Source organism: Stegastes partitus, unplaced genomic scaffold (genome assembly GCF_000690725.1).
Source record: "Stegastes partitus isolate 25-593 unplaced genomic scaffold, Stegastes_partitus-1.0.2 Scaffold534, whole genome shotgun sequence".
Classification (NCBI taxonomy): Eukaryota; Metazoa; Chordata; class Actinopteri; family Pomacentridae; genus Stegastes; species Stegastes partitus.
The window spans coordinates 71,783-79,204 of NW_007578265.1; positions in this window are offsets into that span (position 1 = coordinate 71,783).

The following is a 7,422-nucleotide window of genomic DNA, read 5'->3' on the forward strand; positions in this document are numbered from 1 at the left end:
ACACAAAAAAACAAGTTGTTCAGCAGAAGAGTGCAGCGTGAGTAAGTTAGTGTGTGGTCTTCTAGGCCCATATTCATCAACTGTCACAAAAATGTATAGCTAGGAATGCGCCAAGGAGAAAAGTATGTGGGAGAAGTTAATCAAGGGCAAGAATTTTACCCACAGCTGCCTCATTTTTCATTTCTTAAAAACAAAAAAAATCATTCATATTTCTTAGTGATATGTTATTCTACTACACCATATGATTGAAATGTTTTCATCTAGTTTCATTCATTGGAAGCATTTCATATGTTGTATAATAATCAAGGCATGATATTTATCCAAGCTCATGTATTTATATTTTATTTATAAGAATGAAATCATAAGACATTGGAAACCAAATGAAAACTATTATCGAAGAAAACAGATAGTAGGGTTTGGTATATTAAGGGGCACAACAATGAAGTGCAAATGTGTATTTGAAAGCAACAGAAGAGAGCAGTGATTGCAATTGCTGCCATTGCTGTCATTACAAAACAGGTCTCAGAGTGAATGTTCTTGCATCTGTATTGTGGACAGCTAAGACAGGATACCATGAAGTAAGCTTTGAGGCAGTGTTGAAGTGTTTTTGTGTGGTATTTGTTATCTGTCAAAAGAATTTTGACAAACAATTTAGATTTTTACTTTATCAAAATTCCACGTTTTGCAGGGATAATAATCATTTGGCAATGATTTATTTTGTTGTTGCTCCTGACTATGGTCTGAACAAGGATTTACAGATGCACTTTTCCTCTGAGTTTAAAACTGACACACATGTTAAAATTACAAATGTCATAATATTGATCATAATCAGACGCATTTAAATGTGAGTGTATTCATTTCTTTTATGATTACCCTCCTGTTTTTGGCACACTATTTTTAAAAATGGCATTATGTTTTTCTTGGTTGCATGATCTATATTTGCACATTTATTTTATTTTAGACACTGGGTACATTTTTATTTAAAAAGCCTTTTAGCAATCTTGCTCTTATAATTCTGTAGCTTATTTGTATCTGTATATCATCTGTGGAATGTATGCATCTATATTGTGGTATATGTACTTTTCAAAACTTTACAAAAGTGTACATTCAAGCTTCTCTACCTTAAAACTCAGTACTGTAACTTTTTCCTGTTCTTACATATGCATCGGGCTTGTTCTGGAAGGAAAACTGTTAATAGAAGAGGTGAATGTTTGTTGAAGAACGTTGTCCTCTCCTGTAAACAAATAAACAGGGATGGCAGAGGGTGAACTTTATTTGAATTATGTGAAATGAATTATTTGAAATCGCTTCATGTTCATTATGTCATATTCAAGGTTCACACAACAGCTTAATTTTCACAATGATGATAAAGTATCTTTATTGTCAATAAAAGTGTTTCAACCTTTGTACAACAGACATTTTTAAATGTGATGGCGGGAAACTATGCACTTTGTATATATCAAGATGTCATCTGTGAAAAGGGTTTGTTTTTGTTTTAGTTCACTCTTTTACAAGCCACGCCGCATTGGCCACAAGCCCTGATCATAGATAATGGATTCAGACAGGATAACATCAATGCCGCAAGGTTTACTTCTAAGCAACCAAGAGCTTGTCGGATTCGCAAATTTACAAAATGTTCTTCCTATCCAATGTCTCACAGACATTTAAAATAATAAATGTGTAGTATTTTTAAAAAAATGTGAGATAATATAAGACGTGGAGCAGTCAACAAAGATCATTTAAATAATCAACAGACACAGATAAAACAGAGAAAAGAGACAATAAGGCATTTCTGGTACACCAAAAAATAAAATCAGAAAAATTTGCAATAAAAAAGATAGAGATCAAATCAGAGATTTAAGGTAACAATTTCTATACACAGACTGTTTATTAGTTTAAGTACATTTTTAGCTAAAGTATTTTATCAATTGACATTTGCCTGAGCTTCAGCATCTCAAACGATTAGATGTAATTCAATATCTTATTTGGGATTACAGTTGCAAAACAAAACAAGTCGTGAATTAATCTTGATAAATGAGTTCCATTCACATTAACTAAATCGTGCAGTCTGACATTGTTGTATTATTGCAGTTGATAGAGAAAACAGGTATAACTATTGTCAAAGAAAGACAACTCATCTCAAATATAAATAACCCCGTGACTGATCTTAGGAATATTTGTCCTCTTCCATGCAAAAATGCATTTCGATGCCTACATCACAGGCATGAGTTATTATCATCCACACACAGTAAAGAAGCCTATTATTACCTTCTTCTTCTGTCATGTAAAGGTAAGCGATTTTGTTAAAACTTATTTATTATGTAAGATGTGAAATGTTTAGTTCATATTATATGATATGGTTGTTCAGGAGAGCAGAGGAATGAAGGACTGGACGTATCTGTGCAGCTGCCACTTCACATATGCTTGATGGGGGATTTATTCACACCCAACTTCTGCAGCTTTGACACTTCTTCTCCCACTCCAACCTTTCAACCTCAACCACCTCCATCATAAAGTTCTGACATGCAAGTCAGGATGTGTAAACAGCCAACTGGGAACCAACTGACAAGCTTTTAGATTCTTGTTTGATGTTTTAGCACCTTGCTAGACAGTAACACTGAACGCAGTGATTTATTAAGAATAGGAATTTTGGACCTCCTAAGAACCCTTCAGCAGCACTATGACATATTCTGTCAACAGTATAATCATCAAGCATACCTCAGAGCCCTGATAAATTCTCCTAAATGTACTCCCACATGTTTGTATAATGAAAAGAGTTTGACCTCTGACATCTTGTCAAGCTCAGCTTAAGCACAAAGGTAATGAATCACAGCCAGGACTTTTAATGAGTTTTAAACGCTGGTGTTAAGTTGACACAGCCCATCCACAGTTATCATACTCTCCAGATTAAAGATGAGGTTGCTACAGGATACAAATGAGATGAGGCTCAGCTCAGAGTACTCAACTCCACTTATTAGGCTTCATGAGAAAGAATGCTGTTGTGTCCAGCAGGTAACTGGTATGCGTACACTAGAAAAGGTCATTCTGGTGACTTTTTTCCAACGTGTAATTAAATGCATGGTTGCAAGATAAGAGATCTAATTTAATGATGTAGACAAGCTTTTTAGGTTGCAAACGTTATTTTGATGGGTTGGGTTGACATTAACTCCAGATTGTTTTGTTTTTTTAATATAGAGGGACATTTGTCATGCATTTGGAACCAAAAATATGTCAACTTAGAAAATGTATTTAACGTAGTATAAAAGTCTATAATGAATACCAACCAATATTTGCATATACTCTTTCTTGGGGTCCAATGGACGCCGATAGACCTTCTATGTATGGCAACATGAAGTCCTAAACAGGGTAATGTTGGTAATTGCATCAACTTAATATTATGTGTAATTTGAATTCAAATTTCTGCATTCATGGATTTAAAACTGAATTTAAGTTGAGGTAGCTTAATAAAATCGTCGCGATAACTACATTTTCTCAGTCAAGATTTCCTCTTCCTTTCTTTCCTCTTCCCCTACCTACTTAACACACTTATCACTAAACACACTTAACCTACTTAACACACCTGCAGTACCAAAATATATATATTTTTTAATTTGTCAACTTAAATCTTCTCTTAATAATTATGGTATTAACCTATATAATGCTTTAAAAAATTTTAAATAATGCAGAAACACTGTTGAAACAATTGCATTTTTTTTTATGAGTAATCCACTGAAAAGCTTGTTTTTGTGGTACCAAAGTGGTCATTAAAAATGCCTTTGATAGTCTGAGAAAAAACGTATTCTACAAACTCAGTTTAGTTTGCTAGTTCAACGCAATTTAATTAGAAGTTGTTGTAACTCAAAAAGGTTGATGCAAACTGTTGCATTTTGTTCTTGTTGTTTTTCTACTAAACTCAAACATAATTTTTTTAGTGTATGAATTTGAACAAAAATTGGATTAGTGATAATCGCATTGACTGCAGGGAGATTAAGACAAACAAAACACATGGTTATGTGCATGACCGTACATTTTTAACTGACCTCAGTGTGACAGTCAAGGTCCCTTTGAGTCTAATTCACTCCACATCATTGGGATTGAGTCTTGTGTACACCTGAGGGACGCAGACAGCCAGAAGAGTTGGACTGTTAGGGAGCAAAGAGAAGTGGATGAAAATCAGGGCCTGTAAAAATGTAATGAATTTTTAAACAACTCACTGGCCCATCTTATTCAGCATCTCATTTGTCCTAGTATGCCTACCCACAAGTCTGAATACTGCATTTTGGATTACAGGGGAACCATTCTTTGTCCTTCAGTATTTCCTTTGGGGGACCACTGAATGAAACAAATAGGGGATGGATAATGATTGTTTTTCTTTTTGTAGAGGTAAATCATTCCTGTGGGGATCAGGAAGTCCAGCTTTAAGTGTACCTACTGATGATGTGTCATGGAAGATCAGAAAAGAACCCAAATGCAGACACCAGAGGCAGGTTATACAAAAACTAAAGTCGAGGAGGTAAACAAACAAACAGGTGGTGAACAGGTAGTTAATACTGGAGACAAAACCAGGCTGCAAACAGGATGAACTTCAATAGACTGGGGAAGACGCAGGACTATTTATACACAGACAACTAATTTGGGAGACACAAATGAGACACAAGGCATAGCAATCAAAAAAAGGAGGGAATGAGACAAAGGGAGGAAGTTAAAACAGAAAACATGTCAAAATAAAACAGGAAATACACCTAAAAATGACTGATAGATTATGCAGTAGCTTCACTGATTTCAAATAATACACATTACTTCTTGATTGTGGTGGAATTCAGCAGCCAAACAATAAAATTCATACCAAAGACTAGACAATTCAGTAGGTAACTAAAAATGAGCCGAAATCAAAAGCAAACAATCAATGTCTGACATATTTAGAATAAGTTGTAATAAGAGTTGTAATAGTTTGGTCTAAAATAGGATATGTACCTCTGTCTTCTAACATTGAAAGACAAAAACTTGGATATACAGGGAGTGCAGAAATATTAGGCAAGTTTTATTTTTGAGGATTAATTTTATTATTGAACAACAACCATGCTCTTAATTAACCCAAAACACTCATTAATATCAAAGCTGAATATTTTTGGAAGTTGGAGCAGGGCTTTTTTAGTTTTAGCTATTTTAGGAGGATATCTGTGTGTGCAGGGGACTGTTACTGTGCATAATTATTAGGCAACTTAACAATAAACAAATATATACCCATTTCAATTATTTATTTTCACCAGGGAAACCAATATAACAGCTCAACAATCACAAATATACATTTCTGACATTCAAAAACAAAACAAATCAGTGACCAATATAGCCACCTTTCTTTGCAAGGACACACATTGCATGCAGCAGCAACCACAGCCTCCCAGACACGGTTCAGAGAGGTGTACTGTTTTCCCTCCTTGTAAATCTGACATTTGATGAGGGACCACAGGTTCTCTATGGGGTTCAGATCAGGTGAACAAGGAGGCCATGTCATTAGTTTTTCTTCTTTTAGACCCTTTCTTGCCAGCCACGCTGTGGAGTGCTTGGATGAGTGTGATGGAGCATTGTCCTGCGTGAAAATCATGTTTTTCTTGAAGGATGCTGACTTCTTCCTGTACCACTGCTTGAAGAAGGTGTCTTCCAGAACCTGGCAGTAGGACTGGGAGTTGAGCTTGACTCCATCCTTAACCCGAAAATGCCCCACAAGCTCATCTTTGATGATACCAGTCCATACCAGTACCCCACCTCCACCTTGCTGGCGTCTGAGTCGGACTGGAGCTCTCTGCCCTTTACCGATCCAGCCACGGGCCCATCCATCTGGCCCATCAAGACTCACTCTCATTTCATCAGTCCATAAAACCTTAGAAAAATCAGTCTTGAGATACTTCTTGGCCCAGTCTAGACGTTTCAGCTTGTGTGTCTTGTTCAGTGGTGGTCGTTATTCAGCCTTTCTTACCTTGGCCATGTCTCTGAGTATTGCACACCTTGTGCTTTTTGGCACTCCAGTGATGTTGCAGCTCTTAAATATGGCAAAACTGGTGGCAAGTGGCATCTTGGTAGCTGCATGCTTGACTTTTCTCAGTTCACGGGCAGTTATTTTGCACCTTGGTTTTTCCACACGCTTCTTGCGACCCTGTTGACTATTTTGAATGAAACGCTTGATTGTTCGGTGATCACGCTTCAGAAGCTTGGCAATTTTAAGAGTGCTGCATCCCTCTGCAAGATATCTCACTATTTTTGACTTTTCGGAGCCTGTCAAGTCCCTCTTCTGACCCATTTTGCCAAAGGAAAGGAAGTTGCCTAATAATTATGCACACCTGATATAGGGTGTTGATGTCATTAGACCACACCCCTTCTCATTACAGAGATGCACATCACCTGATATGCGTAATTGGGAGTAGGCTTTTGAGCCTATACAGCTTGGAGTAACACAACATGCATAAAGAGCATGATGTGGTCAAAATACTCATTTGCCTAATAATTCTGCACTCCCTGTAGTTTAGAAAAGGATGGTGGCTCCTACATTCTGTGTTGTGAAATATTAACCTGATTTCAACTGACATTTTCTTTTCAGGATTCTGTTTCAGTCTTGTCTGTGAGCAGATGGACGAAGGTAGAAGGAATAATGTGACTGATAAACTAGTGCTACAATCCTACCACAGCTGTTCAAAAAGCATCAACCTCTGAGTTAAAAAACTAAGTAACATCCTATTAACCGTTACATCATGATTTTATGTTTTTGTATTTTGAAGTACTCACCGTTATTTCCATTCCTGCTCACGTTTTTCTGCTGCTCCCTTGACTACTCTCACCTGACCCTGGTCTAGCCTCTTGCCAAAGCCTGCCTATGGACAGTATGTATTCCCAGGTTTCACATGTTGCTTCTACGTATCGATGTTGTTCAGTCCCGTGTCTTCATCGCTTCCAAGGCAATTCTCTAGTGTAAGTTGTCTTTGGGTTTTGCATTTTTTTTCCCCACTCCCTTCCTGAGTTGGTGTGTTTGTTTTGGATCATTAGTACACTGAGAGAGAAAATCAGCACTGGACAGCTGGGACAGATTCAGCTGAGAAACTTCACATATTCACCTAAGAGCAATACATGAAAATATCTTTCTTCTTCTTGGCACAAAATTGTAAAATCATACATTATTTATTGGCATTTCTTCCGTCCATTTTTCTCGGTTTACGGACTCTTACAGGTTTTCAGCTTCAAAAGCAAATCAACTGCTTTTCTCAGGATCAAACTGTTTGTATTTTATAATTACCATAAACTGTTCATACACTTCTTTCTGCCCTAACTGGCAACACTGACCAAAAAGGCATCTGTAAATCATCTCCACTCAAAAATATAGATGGCATAACTATAACATATGTGGATAATAAATTACAAAGCGATCCTCGG